At 55.8% G+C, this 17,436-nt stretch overlaps 1 protein-coding gene across 3 annotated transcripts in view; it reads right to left on the bottom strand.

Moving 5' to 3' along the window:
* SH3TC1 (SH3 domain and tetratricopeptide repeats 1) overlaps positions 1–17,131 on the bottom strand; it is a 52,787-nt gene extending 35,656 nt beyond the window's left edge. For 2 of the 3 annotated variants that reach the window (XM_068543489.1, XM_068543490.1), the window contains exon 1: positions 732–857. The gene's annotated coding sequence lies outside the window, so the exon portion shown is untranslated. Of the gene's footprint in view, positions 1–731; positions 858–16,922 lie in introns of those variants that run through there. The other variant, XM_068543491.1, reaches the window with a different exon arrangement.
* Positions 17,132–17,436: the final 305 nt, after the last annotated feature.

Genomic DNA, 17,436 nt, shown 5'->3' with positions numbered 1-17,436 from the left:
ATCTGTCATCTCTAGGAAACTCCCACAGACAGGGCTTGGGGCTCCCGGGGGGTGGCGGGGTCACTGCAGGCCGGGGGCGGGTCTCAGTGATGTGCTGGGACCACACGCCCAGGGCAGGACCTGGTGCTATGAAGCCTTGGGTCTGGGTCTCCCCTAGAACCTTCCGGTTGGGGCCCCTGGTCAAGTCACTCGTCCCACTTGTTGATGGAGAGGAGGCCCAGGGGTGGTGACCTCAGAGTGACCGGGTCACAGCTAGCTACAGCGCCACCCGGGCCGGGACACATGTGGTGTCTGCCAGAGGTGGCGTCAACCCAGGGTGGAGGCCCACTGGAGGCCCCCTAGACCCGGAACCCTGCTTGCTGGCGATGTTCCCGTGTCCTGGCCAGACCTTCGGGACGCGCTGGCTGCCTGCCTGCGTGAAGCGGGGGTCAAGCGAGATCAAGGGAGCGACTGCGCTTGGTCAAGCCGGACATCATCACTGGGGCCATGGCTGCCGGCCGGCACGGGGTGCTCCCGGAGCTCTGCCCGGTGGTCCGCTAAGCAGTGCCCACAGCCTTCGGGCCGCCCCAGACTCCAGTCCTGCTCCCTCCCGATCCCAGAAGGTCAGAAAAGTCTCCAAGAAAGTGAAAGGAAAGACGGCTCAGATCCGACCGTGGCAAGACCCAGCTCTGTGGACGACGCCTGCTCGCCCGTCCTCGCCCGCCCTCGCCCGCCCGTCCAGCGCCCCGTACCTGCGCCCCGCTCCGCAGGACCGCGGCACCGGGTGGCCGCTCCCGGCTCCTCGCTGGCTCGCCCCGCGGGCCGTGTCCACCGCCCCAGCTGACTGCACGGTGGCCGCCACCGCCCCTTCTTCCTGCCCCACTTCCTCCCTGCACCCGTGCCTCCAGAGAGAGGCGGGCCCCACGCTGCTGCACCGCCTCCGAGGGCTGGTTGATCATTAGCTCCGTCCTGGACCAGCTCCAGGCCCTGCCCCGCCTGCACATGGCGGCCCGGCACCCAGGCTCGGACGTGGAGGCCACCCCGCCTCAGCTGCCAGGATTGGGGAAGTCTGACAGCTTCCCTGCCAACCTCAGCTCTGCTCTCTCTTCCTCTTCCACTTACCGCACACACGTGCACACATACGTGCGCGCGCGCACGTGCATACACGTGCACGCACAATACATACATGCACACAGTGCACACGCACGTGCATGCAAACATACACACATGTGCACACCTACACACACAAGTGCACACGCACGTGCATGCACGTACGTGCAGCTCCTTCCCTCTGCTCCGGTGCTGCCCCGGCCCGTTGGCCCAGTCAATGGGAACGCGCACAGGGGACAGCTGGGCGTCTGCTCTCCTTCCCTCTTTGCCTTTCCGCTGGGCTCCAGGCCCGACCTGGGTTTGACAGCAGGGGATCTCAGCCCTGCCTGGGGAGCCAGAACTGGGTCTCCTGGGTCTCAGACAAGAAGCAGGAACTGAACACGGGTCGGCCCCTGGCCCTAGCCTCCCATCTGCTTTCAGGCCCTCACAGAGGCAGGGGTGTGGCTCTGGTTGCTGGCCCCAGCCCAGACCCAGGAATCAAGAACAGAGGGCCACCTTCTCCGTCCTGTGCTTGAGAAAGGCTGGACTTTCACTCATGGCCTGGCTTCATGACCAGGAACATCTCTGAGTTCAGTGGTAATGTGCCCATTTTACAGACAGGGAAACTGAGGCCTGGGACATGATGTGGCATGCCCAAGGCCAGTGACAGCTAGGTGAGCCCAGAACCAGGTCTGACAGACACTGAAGCCCCTGGGCTAGGTTTCTAACTGTGGCACTGCTGACATCTGGGGCGATTGCTCTTTGTCCCAGGGAGGGGGTTGCCATGTACACTGTGGTATTTTAGCAGTATCCCTGGCCTCTACCAACTGAAGCCGATCCCAACTGTGACAACCATTCACATCTCTAGACACTTGTCTCCTGGGGGCAATGTCACCCAGAGTGAGAACCACTCAGGGCCGAGATATTTCTGGATGACCCCCTCCCACCCTGTCTGTCCTTTCTCAGAACAACTCCCAGCATTAATGCAGTCACCCCAATGTCACAAACTCCCTCCCCTCCCCAGTGGGCCAGAGCCCAGGTGTGAGGGGGCAGCTGGAGACGTGGTGGGCACGTGTCCACCTCACACCAGCAAGGTCCCCACTGAGGGCCAGCATGAGGCTCAAGCCCCTCATGGAGCAGCTCTGGCCACTGAGGTCCAGGATAGGCAAGCCACTCCCTCTGGGGGCCCCAGAAAGGCCAGGCCCAGAGCTCGGGCTGCCCACACCCCCAGTCCAGCTGGGCTGCACCCCACACGCCACCAACATGCTCAGGGACCACATGGCAGGAGCCAGAGGCTCCAGGCGGCCATTTTCACTGTCCCCCAAGACCACAGGCCAAGTAACTGGGGAGGATTTCACGCCACTCCCTGGGTCCCAGGGGGCCAGGCAGCTGCTCCCACCAGCAGCTCTCCCTCCCCCGCAGGGAGGTGTGACCTCTCCAAGCCTGGCCTCTGTCTGTGGACTGGGGCCCCCCAGTTCTCCAGCCGGCTCTCCAGAACCCCACATTGTGCGGAACATGAGCTGCTCGCTTCTGCTCCCTTTGTTTTTCTGGAAACTGTGTTGAAAGAGGCCCCAGACGGGCTCCACATCCATAAAAGGTTCTGGACACGTTTCCTCTCCTGGCCATTGTGCCCCGCTGCGGCCCGAGACCCCGTATCCTGTTTGTCTCTGTAGCTGCGTTCTTGGCCCAAGGCCGGGGGATTTCCAAGAGCCTCCCCCACTGTGCCCAGCATCCTTCAGCTCTGCACAGAGCACCCCAACTCTACATATTCTACCTCAACTTCACAGAGTGCACCCCAACTCTACAAGTGCACCCTAATAGCCTTCCAGGGAAGAATGCGAGCCTTTCAGGCGGGGAGGGCCTTTCCAAATAAGGGGTCCCTCCTGGAAGTTGCACCACAGGGCAGCCCTATATAGCCCTGCATGCAAGAGGCTGGTTTCAACCCCAGCCCAGCCCAGGCTTCGGGTGCCCCTGAGAGAGCCTGTCACCCCATGGGCCTCGCTCCCCCCCTTTTAAATGGTCAACGTGGGCTTAGAGATCTCTAAGTGCCCTCCCAGGTCAGCAGCTCTGATCCCTGCAGGGTTGTAATAAATTCCAATTATCACTTGCCAAAAAGATGCTGGATCCGTGGATTGTAGCCATTCCAGTGTATTACCACCATCCCACTGGAGTGAGTAGCAAACGGACATAGGAGAGGCAGGACCTGCCCCGGGTCGGGTCACACAGCCCCCAGGGAGACACCAGGGCCGCCCGGGGCCAAAGCGGACCCCCGACACTCTAAGGCATGAGACACACAGCCAGAGGAAGAGCTCTCAGGAACTTCCTGTGGGAAAACCTGTGGCCACCCACCAGCAACCCAGCTGCAGCTTCTCTTTAACCATCCCTGCGGGTCTGAGCTGGCCCCCTCCCACCTTCAGCCCGCCTGGACTCTGCTCTGCCATTGTGGACGGAGGTTCCCAATGAGCCCCCAGGACGGGTCCCGCCTGATTCCTAGACCATAGACGCTGGCCCTGGGCTGCCATCCAGAGCCGGGGGACAGGGGCTGTGGGGTGCCCTGCCTTCCGTCCTCTGCTTATTTTTTAACTCATGGAGCAAATAGCAACAACTGTGGTCCTACAAAGACAAAAAGCAATTTCTAACTTTGTCATGTCATCTTAGAGCATGTTCAGTCCTCTGGGACTGTGAGGGGCTGTATCAGCACAGTCTTGGGCCAGGAAAGGTGACCTAGCCCAACCCCCAGGCCCAGCTGGGATCCCCTGCACAGCCTCCCTGGCACGTGGTCCAGCCTCTTGATGGGTCCCCCACTCCGCCTTGTGACTGCTCTGCACTTTGGGGTTCAGAGCTACCCCTGCCACCACCCATCTTGGCTCCATCACCCCAGTTCTGACTTCAAGTCCCCACCCACAAGGGGGCTCAGACAAGTTGGGGTTACAGACTTGGAAACAGACTGGGATGATGTAGCATGATCTGTGCAGTGCCAAAGGAAGGGGAAGAAGAGGAAGGCAAAATCTAGGAAGGCTTCCTGGAGGTGGAGTCTCCTCAGCTGAATCTTGGAGGAAGAGGGACTAGGCAGAGAGAAGGTGTAAAGTTCTGCCTGGGGACAGGGCCAGCCAGAAGAGCACGTGAGCCTGGCCTGCTCCAGGTATGCAGCTTGCTGAAGCATCCCACAGCCACTGCTGGTGGCTGCAGATTCTGGGGGCAGGTCACCCTCTCGCCCTGAGGGTTAATCTACAACAGGCCATAAACATAAATGGTGAATCCCAGGAATGCAGAGGCCCTGGGGAGGGGGTGGGTGTAGGGTTGGGGGACAGGACTACTCCCTGCTGGGTCTCTGCAACAGCCCAGACAGTGGAAGCAAGACATACAGGTGATTCTAGAGCAGGGGCAGCAGATGCTTTCCATAAAGGGACAGAGAATAAATAGGTTTGGCTTTTCAGGTCATAATGTGAGCTCCACCACAACCCTACGGTTACAGCCTGAAAGCAGGCTTAGGTGATAGGAAATGAGTGGGCCTGGCCCGGTGCCAAGAAAACCTTATTTGCAAAACAGGGGTGGGATTTGGCCCTGGGTATGGGCCCTGCTCTAGAGAATGGGGCGGGATGGGGAATTCATGGAAAAGCACCTCAGGATCACCCTGCCACTGATGCAGGAAGGAGTCACAAAACGTCCCCTGCCACCCTGGAATTGGGATGTGGAAAGGTTCACCATTAGTGAAACAGGGAAGAACAGAATCTGACTCCATGTTGGATCTGTTTCTTTTACTTTAATCTTTGCTTTTTGCTGCTTTTGTTACTATAATCACTAAAAGAATGCTGCCATTAGCTGCAAGCATAATGGCCTGCCTCAGGGAACCCTGCCCCTCTGCCTGAATGTTAAACTAAAGTGCCTTTGTTCACCTCACAGGAAGACATTCTGACCCTGCCCACCTGTGAATGGCTGCAGAAAAGAAATTAACACATTCCCTCCCCGAGGCTGGCCAAGCCAGGAGATATTTTGCAAGACATGCAAAAAAAAAAAAAAAAGCCTTTTTGCTTTACTTCCTCCCTGTCTCTGTTCTATAAAAGAAACTGGCATCCAGACCCTGATAAGATGGTACTCTAGGGGACTTCCCTGGTACTCTAGGGGACTTCCCAGGTGGTGCAGTGGTTAAGAATCCACCTGCCAATGCAGGGGACGTGGGTTCAAGCCCTCCAGGAAGTTCCCACATACCGCGGAGCAACTAATCCTGTGAGCCCCAACTACTGAGGCTGTGCTCTAGAGCCCGCGAGTCACAACTACTGAGCCTGTGTGCCACAACTACTGAAGCCCACGCACCACAACTACTGAAGCCTGCGCGCCTAGAGCCCGTGCTCCGCAACAAGAGAAGCCACCGCAATGAGAAGCCCGCACACCGCAATGAAGAGTAGCCCCCGCTCGCTGCAACTAGAGAAAGTCCGTGCGCAACAACGAAGACCCAATGCAGCCAAAAATTAAATAAATAAATAAATTTATTTATTTTTTTAAAAAAGATGGTACTCTAGGACATTAGTCCACCATCTTCTCAGATGCCCAGCTTTCCAAATAAAGTCGCTATTCCCTGCCTCAACACCTCGTCCCGATTTATTGGCCTGTCGTGCAGCGAGCAGACCGAGCTTGGATTCGGTAACATTAGGAGAGCACCTAAGTAGAGAATGGCGGAGCCGGCACCAGCACCAGGCAGCCTGGAGGACCAGTCATGACCAGAGAGCTGAAGACCATCCTGTGCTTGATGCCGGCTCAGGACACAATGCAGGAAGCTGCACCCTTCCTCCCTCCTCCCGCTTAGGACTGGTTAGGACTGTAACTGCTGAATTATCGAGGGTTACCGAGAACCAGCACTTAAGAATGTTCCCAGTAAAGACAGGTGACTGGGCTGTGAAGTAGCAAAGTCCGTCCTTCAGGCTGTGGGGAAACTGAGACTTGGGAAGAGAAAGCCCCTCACCCAAAGGTCACAGGAGGGGGTGAACCCAGGGCTCCCACTGGTCCACGCCAAGCAACGCCCCATCACCTTTCCTGGTCTCTGGCTCCACATCTGTCAGATGCAGATGTGACCCGACTAAAGCAATCTCCCAGAAAGACACTCCTTCCAAGGCCAGTGCATTCCTGAGCCCCACCCGGGTCTAAGGAGCAATCTGCCTGAGAGGTCCTTCCTTTGCACATCCAAGTCTGAGGTCGGAGCCCGGGACAGAGAGTAGCTGCTAGTCTGGAGCCTGGCACGCGGCTGCCGCTGGACCTGCCGAAAGGGCTAGAACCATGTGTGTGCTCAGCAGAGCTCGGTCTGTGTTTGTTGTCTCTGGCCTCAGCAGCTGAAACCAGGCCCGATCAAAGATGAGCAGAGCTCTAGGCCCCGTGATTTCAGGAAATGCTCTTTGCAAAACAAGGATATCGGGACCAAACAGCCTTTCCAGATGACTGATGGCCACCTGGGCCGGGTCGAAGGCCTGCAGGAAGCGGTCAGCAGTTCCTGTGGACCGGAGACGCCACCCGCAGTGGCCGTGGCCCCAGGCCGTCCGGCTCTGTCCGGGCAGGCGTCGCCCTCTGCCCAGGAATCGCTGACTCTGCTGCCCTGGCTCCCCTCCTCGGCCCACGAGCTGGCCAGGTCCCTGCGTGTGTTTGTGCCTGGGACTCCTCCACATTCAGAAGAGGGGTACTCCCTCGTCAACACCCCAAAGAATGGGACAGGGCACTCGGAGGAAGTTGGTAAGAAGGGACAAAGGCTGTTTTCACAGCCTATAAGGGAGCAAGGCCCGGACTGGCATGTCCGCCTTGTCACATCCTTAGGGGGGCCCTGTGGTACCCACCAGTTCAAAGCAGCCCCTTCCTTTAAAAAATAAGGGACGGGGTGGGGACTCTCCTGGTGGTACAGTGGTTAAGACTCCACACTCCCAGTGCAGGGGGCCCGGGTTCAATCCCTGGTCGGGGAACTAGATCCCACATGCCACAACTAAGAGTTCACGTGCCACAACTAAGGAGCCCTCGAGCTGCAACTCAGACCTGACGCAACCAATTAAATAAATAAAAATAAATATATATAAAAAAATTAAGGGACGGGGTTCTAGGCGGCCACACAGCTGGCAGTGGCCATGTCTTAGAGGTTCCTCCCATCATAGGACAGGCTCGCCCCACTGCCCTGGACCATCCATCCCCTGAGTCGTGGGTGACCAGGAGGCGGCTGCCTGGAGGAGGTGGGAGTAGGCGGCTCCAGACTGGGAAGCACGGCGTGGCCTTCACGGCTGCCGTTTTCCCTGGGAGCCTGGGGAAGTCACCCAGCTTATAAACGAGACCCCAGGGACACCCCGATCCCGTGGGCCCTCACTCCCCAGAGCACCAGCATTCCTGAAGCGGGGTGTGGCAACCCCACTGGAATTCTGGACGTTATCCCAGCCCAGGCACCAGGGGATGGATCTTGAACTTGGCTGTGCAAACATTAACCCAGGCCCCAGCACACACTTCCCAGAGGCCTGCCAGCCAAGACCCACCACTGCAGGTGGGACAGGGCAGGAGGGCTCGGGGGGAACTTCTGCAGGCCCCCCCCCCCCGATGTCGCTCCCTGCTGGGCCAGGCCTACACGTGGGTGACGCTGCCTCGGGGGGTAGCCCCCGTTTCATTCATTTGGCTACTTCTCATCTCTGCTCCCTTCCGGCGAAACCTCCAGAGCCTTCTACCCCAGCCAGCTCTGTACCCCCTCCTGAGCCTCACTCACCCACTCCCCAAACTGCCCTTGCCCTTCCGCGTTGCTAAATCGCATGGTTTCGCCCCCGTCCTCATCTCACTGGCCCCTCGGCGGTCACCCTCTGCCTCACCTGCCACACTGCTCTGTCTACACTCGCTCTTAGGTGTGAGCGTGAAGGTCGGGGACCTCAGAGCCCTCTGCCCCCACTGACAGTCCAGGTGCCACCTCACACCTGAGGGCGGTGCCAGGCCTTCCTCTCGGTGGGACTGGACAACAGCCCCCATTGGCCACCACCCACCCCTCCCTCCCTCCCCCGAATCTCAGAAAACAGCACCACCGGCCACTCAGCACCTGGTCCTTCACTTTCCACTGACCTGTCGCACTCAGGCCACCCCGTTCCCCCGATGGTTGGGGTCCTTGGGCTCCCTGATCCCCTGTGCCCCCCCACTTCCCCTGCATTTGCACATCCTCTTCCTGGTCACCTTCTCCTCCAGGCTGTGACCTCAACTCCTGTCTGTCTCCAAAGTCTCCTTCCTGCATCGCCTCCTTCTGAGGCCTCGCGGACGTGGACAAGCCACCCCTTCCCCAGCCCTGAGGGCCCTGGGCACATCTGTGCTGTAACTGGGGTTTGTGTCTAGGCTGCCGCTAGGCTAACACTCGAGGACCCTCAAGGGCACTGCCGGGGAAGTCTGCGAGCGTTTGTTGAATGACTAACAAACAGGCACCTGAACAGGAGCCCCTGTGCGCAGGACCCGCCTGTCCCAGACTCGCAGAAAGGGCAGCCCCCTGAGTTACCGTCTCGGATAGGGCAAAGCCGTACAGGACGCTCACCCCTCTCCTCCTGCCCGATTTCCACTTCCCCACTTCCTTCCTGGCTCTCCAGGGTGGCAGCTGGGTGGCAGGGACTCAGGTCTCATCCACGGGCCACCGCAGGCTCCCAGCAGCAGCCCCGCCGCAGCTGGACCTCCACACCTGCGCCCTTCACACGCCCGGCCACCCAGCTGCAGGTTTCACAGGCCACGGCGTGGGGGGCCTGGCTGGAGCACCCACCGATCTGGTGCCAATCCAGGTGTGAGCCCGGGGTCTCCCCTCACCATGCAGGTGGGCACGGCCTCCACCTCTCTCCCCCCACAGAGCCCTCCTGGCTTCACAAAGGTCAGATTTTCCATCCCAGCACCTCACGTGCCAGTCTTGTTAATGCCATGCTGACCCCGCACAGTACGCGCTAAGGTGGTGAAGAGCACAGATTCTGCCCAGGTGTGAACCCTGGTGAGTACTTCACTCTTGCCCTGGGTCGTCTGCCCAGGTCCAGCCCCCGCCGGCGTGGGGAAGGGGGGCCCACAAAGGAGAGCGATTATTATCATTATGGCCAGCGGGGGCAGGGTCCGGCTGCTGACAGCATTGCCCAGCCCCACCCTGTGCCTAGCTCAGTGTGGACATTGGGGACCTGGGTGAATGGATGAATCAGGCGACCCTGCCCTCCAGGGCTCTCGGCCTAGTGGTAAAGACAGCCAAGGAAACAGTCGGAGTGACTGTGACAGAGGGCGAGCAGAGAGGCCGGGGCCACCAAACAGCCCCCATGTCAACTGGAGATAGCCAGGGGGGCTGCCTGGACGAGGGGGCTCCGAGCCTGGCCTTGGCACATGAAACACATTCCCTGGCAGGAAATGTACACAGCGAGCCTGGGACATCTTGTAGGGCCAGAGAGTAGGAAATGGGATAGAGAGGATAGATAGACAGACAACAGATCGATGGATAGCTGATAGATCCATGGATCCCCACAATGATGGGACTATGTCCAAGAGATGCAGGGGATGACAGAAGAGGTCTCGATGGCGGAAGCTGGGACAGTTTAAGGAACAAAATAAAGTTGTATTGGATTATAACCCCAGGTATAAAATGAATATTCCTAAATCCATACTGATATAAACAAAAGATTGCATAACTAAGTAGTAAATGGAGGAGAAAGAAGCAAATCTCCCATGCAGCAGAATTCCAAGTGATTTATGCAGCTGCTCCACCCTCCCCAGCCCTCAGGCGTGGCTGGGCAGGTGACTTCCTTCTCAGGAGCACTTCATGGAAATAGAGGGGAAGGGTAATTTCATGGGAGGAAACCTGACAATCACCACCTTGGCCTGGGCACGCAGGCCGACCTCAGCAGTTATAGGTCATGTCAACAGCAGGTGCCCTTGCTGGGACGGGATGAGAAGGGCACTTTACCTCTGTGACCTTCCTCTCCCAAACCCATAACCCCAGTGTCACCATGAGACAAACATCAGACAAACCCAAATTGAGCATGTACAGGGGTGGGGTAGGGTGGCAGGAGTGAGGAGTGAGGAGATTAACTCAGCTTGGTAGTCAGGGAAGTCTTCCTGGAGGTGGTGACATTTGGGCAGTGCCTTGGAAGATAGGTCAGAGCAGGCAAGGGAGGTTCAGGTAGAAGTCCCAGCACGGCCAGAGGGCAGGGCTGGATGGGGAGTGACCAGGGAGGGTGGGCGGCAGCCACGTGAGAGGGGCCCGCACAGCCAGCCCCTGCAATCCCTTACCAGGAAGGGGAAGGAAAGTGGCCCACATGGGGGCCAAGTGACAGGATGGGGTGACAGACCTCATCACGGCACCTGCATTGAGGCAACAGTGACCAAAAGAGGACAAAGGCTCTCAAGGCTGGGGGCCCTGGTGACTGAAGCTCAGGGACCAGGACCGTGGGTGGTAGGCTCACAGGAGGCTGATTGGGTTCCTGCTAAAGTGGACCCCCCACCCCAGTTCCTGTCTGGGTTTTTGACTCTGATCATGAACCCAAGGGACAGGCAGACGAGGCCAGGGGTTTCTAGACACAAGAAACACACATTCCTGCGGGAAAGACAGGGGCACAGGGTGACCGGGAGAGGGCCGGGAGCCCTCTGCCTCTGGGTCTCCCATCATCGCCCACCCCACACACCCTGTCAGGCAGCAGGAAGAAGGGAGATGTCCGCACATCACCACACTTGGCCATTTCTCATGGGGAGGACTCAGCTCAGGCTGCTCCAGTGCCCAGAACGCTTTCATTTCTCCCTTGGCTGCCTGGCAAACCCTTACGCATCCTACCAAACCCTGCTCAGTCATCACCTCCTCTGGGAGGCCTCCCAGATTGCTCCCAGTTCTGGGAGGAGTTAGGGGAAGAGGGGAACAAACTGCTCTTCCTTTGCCCTTGCCTCACGTAGGCACTGACCATCTCACTGCACACCCCTCCCTGTGCGCCCGCTACAAGTCTCCCCTTCTTTCTGGTCCCTTTATCAGAGCCAGCCACTTGCAGGCTCTAACCTGGCTCTCATTCACTTACCCTAATTCCAGATTGGCCTCTTGCTAACAGGGTGGCTTGGGTAAGGTATTTTACCTCTCTCAGCCTCCATCACTCTATCCATGAAATGGGACCACAGTCCTGTCCTATGGGATGGTGCCGAGGTTCCAGATGTGGTTGAGGGTGGACGTGACTTATTAAAGAGAGTTTCTGGGGCGGCACATGGACCAAGCAAGCAGACCCTCAGACTCGGTGGTTGGGGTCTGAGCCCAGGCAGCTGCAGAGCACAGCCTCTGGTCCCTTCACTTTTTTTTTTTTTTTTTAAAGATTGATTGATTGATTGATTGATTGATTGATTGATTGCTATGTTGGGTCTTCGTTTCTGTGCTAGGGATTTCTCTAGTTGCGGCAAGCGGGGGCCACTCTTCATTGCGGTGCGCGGGCCTCTCACTATCGCGCCCTCTCCTGTTGCGGAGCACAGGCTCCAGACGCGCAGGCTCAGTAGTTGTGGCTCACGGGCCCAGTTGCTCCGCGGCATGTGGGATCTTCCCAGACCAGGGCTCGAACCCGTGTCCCCTGCATTAGCAGGCAGATTCTCAACCACTGCGCCACCAGGGAAACCCCCCTTCACTTTTTTAAGTGGCTCTTTTTTTGTCTCATTTTGTTTTGTTTCAGTGGCTCCTCGTCCTTGTATTTTTTTTTTAACTGAACTTTTTAATTTAAAGTAGTTTTAGATTTACAGAAAAGTTGCAATGACAGTGCAGAGATCCTCACGTGCTCACGCCCTGTTTCCACAACATCATCTCATGTTGTTATGGTACGTTTGTCACAACTGATGAACCAATATTGATTGATACATCACTATTAACTGAAGTTCATACTTCATTCGGTTTCCTTGGCTTTTCCCTAGTGTCCTTTTCTGTCCCCAGAGCCCACGGGGGACACCGCCTCACACTTAAGTATCATGTCTCTTTAGGCTCCTCTGAGCTGTGATGGTTTCTCAGATTTTCCATGTTTTTCATGACTTTTGACAGTTTTGAGGACTGGCCAGGTACTTTTGCAGATTGGACTTCAGCTGGGATTTGTCTGCTGTTTTTATCAGTCCCTTTACTGTTCATTTTCAACAAACAAAATCTGCTGCGGGTTTTGGTTCCGAGTCAGGCTGGAGCCGGCCCTCTCCCAGCAGCTGTTTTTAATTAAACCGCACCCGAGATGCTGACCCCCATATTCAATGCTGGAAGAAGTGACCAGTGACTCTACAGAAAAGCGTGGGGACTCGACACGGGCAGTTCCTAACTGTCCGTGTCCTTGAAATGCATGGCATGCATGAAATGATGCTTGGAAGTGCAAAGTGGTCCCAAGAGACCCTTTGTCACTTCCCAGCTCCACAACCGCCGGCATCTGTCAGGACACCCTCAGCAGGGCTGCGGGGAGCCCGGGGCCAGGCCAGTCTGAGGCTGGGTTACCAGCCAACTCCTATAAAACCGCAGTGCTCACCCTTTGCCCAGCAGCCCACCTCTGGCATCACTCTGCAGATGACTGCCTGCTTCTGAGATGGCAGGGCTCCGAGGGGGCGGGGACTCTTTATAACAGTGACTTCTCGGAAGTAACCCAGGTGTCAAATAAATCACGCTGCAGACTCGCACCGAATAGTAGCACGAGGCCTGTCTCCACGTGCCAGCAAGGGAGGATCTCTGAGCCCCATTAAGTGGGAAAAAAGCAAGATGCAGAGTGATTTGTGCGCTACATTTTGTGTTCTAAACGGGAGGTTAGAATATCTTCATATTTCCTTGCATTTGTGAAAAGAAACTGGAAGGGTCAACAAATCAGCGGCCGCAGAGGGCTGAGTAGGGAAACCTGGGAGACTTTTTCGGGTTGCGAAACTCTGTGTGATCCTGTGACAGTGGATACCTGACACTGTGCATTTGTCAAAAGACTTTAAACTTTATAGCACGAAGTGAACCTTAATGTATGCAAATAAAACAAATTTAGGAGGACAGGGGAAGCCCGGGTTGGATGCAGAGTACGACAAAGCAGTGAACAGTATTACAAACGTACGAAACAGCGTCACTGAAGAGAGTGGAGAGGTGCCTGCACATCAGTTTGGCAACGAGTGGAGGCTGAAGATTGAAGGCAAAAGGCCTCACACATGTGCCCTGGGCTCTAGCTGGTCGTGTTGTTCCCCATGGGGGCCTGGGTTACAGAATCTTACGCTTCTATACGTGTGTCCAGTAGTCAGAATGTGAATAATTAAGTAAATGGGTGGTGGGTGGTGACAGCCGGGTTTCTCACTGTTGGAGTGGGAGCTACAGGAAACCAAGGAGAGGAGGCTGGAGTGACCCATGGGTGACGGCTTAGAGGTGGAGACATCGCTGTGAATTCGTGTTTCACTTGATAGAGATACACAGGTTACATATAGATACACTTATTAGGTATGTGTGTATACGCGGGTTAGTATACATGTATATACATGCTAACTTACAGATCTGTGTATATAGATGGGTTAGTATACACATACGTACACACTAACTAATAGATATGTGTATATATATGGATACGTGTACACACAAGTAGACACTTATAGATGCGTGTGTATGCACGGGCTAGTATATGCATATATACAGGCTAACTTATAGATATGTATATTTACATGGATATGTGTACACATGAGTGTACACATACATGTGTATTTATACATGGGTTCATATACACATATACATCTGCTGAGAGGTCCTAAAAGAAAAGACACCCAGGTAGCAACAAGCGCACACAGAGTGCAGGTAAATCTTGGTTCCTAAGACTTTTCTCCCACAAAAGGAATCAGGACTCTTGGAGAAATGGCTGATTCTAGGACTGGGCCAGGATAGAGACACGATGAGCCCGGCTTGTAGTGGCAGAAAAGTAAGGAAGGACATGAATGAACCAACAAATGAATGAAATCCCACCACGATGGAACGTGTCAGAGGGATGCAGGGCCAGCTGAAAGAGCCCCCAGTGGCCAAAGCTGGAAAAACTGGAGTAAAAAAAACTAATTAGCATTAGAATATAACCCATAATCCCTGTCTAATCAGAAAATTCCTAATTGAGGGGCATTTTACAAAGCACCAAACCAAAACTCCTCAAAAACAAAAGAATTAAAATAAGGAAGGCTATACAGATGGCCAACAGGCACATGAAAAGATGCTCAACATCACTAATTATTAGAGAAATGCAAATCAAAACCGCAATGAGGTATCACCTCACACCAGTCAGACATCATCAAAATGTCTACAAACAATAAATGCTGGAGAGGGTGTGGAGAAAAGGGAACCCTCTACACTGTCAATTGGGAATGTAAACAGGTGCAGCCACTATGGAAAACGGTATGGAGGTTCCTCAGAAAACTAAAAATAGAGTTGCCATATAATCCAGCAATCCCACTCCTGGGCATATATCCAGACAAAACCATAATTCGAAAAGATGCACACACCCCTATGTTCAGAGAAGCACTATTCACAATAGCCAAGACATGGAAACAACCTAAATGTCCATCAACAGATGAATGGGTAAAGAAGATGTGGTACATATATACAATGGAATATTACTCAGCCATAAAAAAGAACGAAATAATGCCATTTGCAGCAACATGGATGCAGCTAGAGATTATCATACTGAGTGAAGTAAGTCAGAAGGAGAAAGACAAATACCATATGATATCACTTATATGTGGAACCTAAAATATGACACAAATGAACTTATCTATGAAACAGAAACAGACTCACAGACGTAGAGAACAGTCTTGTGGTTGCCAAGGGCAGAGGGATGGAGTGGGAGTTTGGGATTAGCAGGTGCAAACTATTATATAGAGAATGGATAAGCAACAAGGTCCTACTGTATAGCACAGGGAACTACATTCAGTATCCTGTGATAAACCATACTGGAAAAGAATATGAAAAAGAAAATATATATGTATAACTGAGTCACTTTGCTGTACAGCAGAAATTAACACAGCATTGTAAATCAACTCTACTTCAAAAAATTAAAGAAAAAAAAAAGAAGAAGAAGGAAAGTCTGGGAAATTGTCACAGTCCAGAAGCCCTAGGAGATGTGACTACTAAATGTCACATGGGGTCCTTGATGGGGTCCTGGGGTCCTGGGACAGAAAAGGGACATTAGGTAGAAACAAAGGAAACCTGAATGAAGTATGGGCTTCACTTAGTAATAATGAATCAATATTGGTTCATTAGTTGTGACAAATGTACCAAACTGATGTAAGATGTTAGTAATAGGGGAGACCGGGTAGGGCTTACAAAAACTCTCTGTGCTATATTTGCAATTGTTTTGTAAATCTAAAACTGTTCTTGGACTTCCCTGGTGGTGCAATGGTTAAGAATCCGCCTGCCAAGGCAGGGGACACGGGTTCCAGCCCTGGTCCGGGAAGATTCCACATGCCACGGAGCAACTAAGCCCGTGCGCCACAACTACTGAGCCTGAGCTCTAGAGCCCACGTGCCACAACTACTGAGCCTGTGTGCCACAACTACTGAAGCCCACGCGCCTAGAGCCCGTGCTTGCAACGAGAGAAGCCACCACAACGAGAAGCCCATGCACCGCAATGAAGACCCGACGCAGCCAAAAAATAAATAAATAAATAAATAATAAAATAAAAATTAAAAAAATAAAACTGTTCTTAAAAAATCACATCTTTTTTTTTTTTTTACATCTTTTTTTTATAAAGAGGCCCAGTAAGGTGGAACAATCTGCAAGTGTGGAGAGAGAACGATGAAAGCCCAAAGACACCGGAGGGCATGTCCCAGGCCTACTCGCCGTGTGGCCTTGGGCCAGCCTTGGAGCTGCCCTAGGCGGCACAAGGAGGGCGAGAGGGGCCGAGCCTGGCTCTCCCTGCGCTCTCCTTGCGGTCCCGGGGCACTGGGAAAGCCGAGGCGGGCCTTCAGAGGGGGCCGCGGTTCCAGCCACGACCTGCTGATGATCTCGGGCAAGTTACACCCCCTCGAGCCTCCGGCCCCCTCTGTAAATCCAGCGTGAGGCCAGGCCCCTCCACAGGTCACCTGAGAATTGTAGGCTCTGTTTTGTGTAAACAAAACTCAGCCTGGGGCCTGACCCGCAGCCCCCGAGCCAGGGAGGGAGAGTTGGAGGGTCACCAGGCTCACGGTGCCTGAGGATCAGAGGGGATCAGAGGGCCACATTCTCGCCTGGGCCACAGGGCTGCCCCTCACCCCACCCCGTCCCCGCCATCAGTCTATGGGAGGTCTGCAGTGCACCCCAGGGCTGTGGGGCAGGGCCGTTCCCCACCCCTTCCACCTCCACCCTGTCCCCATTCAAAACCCAGGGCTCACTGCTGAGGGAGAGAGTGGCCGTCCCCAGTGTCGCAGGGACTTTGGCCCCTGGGGGGGTGGGATGGGGGCTGGGGGAAGGAGGAGGAGCAGAGACCCCCGGTGCTGATGCCCAGTGCGGGCGGGGCAGCCTTAGAGGCAAGGGGAAGCCGGGACCTGGCCCCCAGCCCAGGGCTCCTGCTCCTCTCCAGGGCCGTCGGCGCCGTGCCACCCGGGCACACCGTCCTGGGCCCCAGCACGGATGATCTCATCTCGCAGACGGCAAACTGAGGCTCAGAGGGGGAGTCACTTACTCGCAGGCCAGGGGCTCAGCCAAGATCAGAATCCCCGGGGCTGCTGCCTCCTGGGCCCTCAAGAGCCCTCCCCACTCCCCCCACAACGAACCCCACCCGTGGGGAGGCACCTCCCTGCCTCACAACTGCCACCCTGACAACGTCCAGCTTCACCACCTGCCCTTGGCTCCTTTCTCAGGCGCAGGGCCAGCTGAGCACTGCCCTGCCGCTCCCCGGCCAGGACTGTTTTGGGGACACACGCACACCCTCCCCTGGCCTCACCTGCCCCGGCAGGTGACCCTCAGCGTGGGGCTGGGGGCTGCAGCGTAGGGGCGGCTCCTCCTAGAGCAGTCTTGCCCGGTGGTCTGGAACTCACCCTGCCAAGGAAGGGAGGGAGGGAGGCTCCCGGGGCCCCTCAGGATGGTCCCCGGCCATGCGATGCCTGTCCCCGGGCAGGAAGGCGCACATTTGCAGCAAGCCAGCCCTCCAGGCTGCGATCAGGTGGCCTGAGCTGTCAGCCCGGGTCATTGGCTGTGCCCGCGGTCAGCCCGCCCCGCCGGGAAGGGGCCGAGTGTCCTCCACGACCTTCCTCCTCCTCACCGGCCATTGGAAGTCAGCAATCGCGGGTCAGCATTCCTGAGCTGGGCGGCAGGCGAGGCCCGCTGGCTAGAGGAGAGCAAGCAGCCTGGCTCCCAGACCGGCCTGTGTGCCCGCGGATGCGGGGACGCCGGGTGACAGGTGCCACCTCCCTGGTCCCTGTACCTCAGAGAGGCAGGAGGATGGGCCCTTGGACACT

This window comes from Eschrichtius robustus, chromosome 4 (genome assembly GCF_028021215.1).
Source record: "Eschrichtius robustus isolate mEscRob2 chromosome 4, mEscRob2.pri, whole genome shotgun sequence".
In the NCBI taxonomy this organism is placed as follows: domain Eukaryota; kingdom Metazoa; phylum Chordata; class Mammalia; order Artiodactyla; family Eschrichtiidae; genus Eschrichtius; species Eschrichtius robustus.
Note: the sequence above shows the minus strand (reverse complement) of the source record. Positions and strands in the feature narration are given on the sequence as shown.